This window comes from Nannospalax galili, unplaced genomic scaffold (assembly GCF_000622305.1).
Source record: "Nannospalax galili isolate Female #2095 unplaced genomic scaffold, S.galili_v1.0 scaffold737, whole genome shotgun sequence".
NCBI lineage: Eukaryota > Metazoa > Chordata > Mammalia > Rodentia > Spalacidae > Nannospalax > Nannospalax galili.
In genome coordinates, this window is record NW_008341172.1 from 2,784,285 (window position 1) to 2,785,049 (window position 765).

Genomic DNA, 765 nt, shown 5'->3' on the forward strand with positions numbered 1-765 from the left:
GGAGTCTTAAATCTGTGTCTTAAAGTCCTGTAGTGTTGTTTTTATGAATTTGGGTGCAACAGAGTTTGGTGCATGTATGTTAAGGATTGTAATATCTTCTTGGTTAACTGTTCCTTTGTCCTCAGAATGAAGTGACCCTCCTTATCTCTTCTGATTAGTTTTACTTTAAAGTCTATTTTGTCAGATATTAGAATGGGAACCCCTGCTTGTTTCTTAGTGCCATTTGCTTGGAATATTCTTTTCCATCCTTTTAGCTTAAGGTAGTGCCTGTCCTTGAAGGTGAGATTGTTTTCTTGCAGACAGCAAAGAGATCGATTTTCTTTCTAATCCATTCGCTTAGCCTGTGTCTTTTGACTGGGGAGTTCAGTCCATTGATATTTAAGGTTATTATTGAAAGGTGTGTATTGGTTGCCATCATTTTGATTGCTGTTTGTGTTCTCTGTGTAATTTTGTGTTTCCTAGATTATATCTTTGTTTATTTTCTTTCATTGCTCCAAGGTATAGTTGTTTCTCTCTCTGCTCTCTGTGTATTGCTTCAAGTATTCTTTGAAGGGCTGGTTTCATGGACATGTATTCTTTCTGGCTATTCGTGTCATGGAAGAGTTTTCTTTCCCCCGCAACTATAATAGACATTTTTGCTTGGTAAAAGTATTCTGGGCTGGCATCTATTGTCATTAAGAACTGGAAATATGGGGGCTGGAGAGTGGTTAAGAACACTGACTGTTCTTACAGAAGATCCAGGTTCAAATCCCAGCACCCACATGG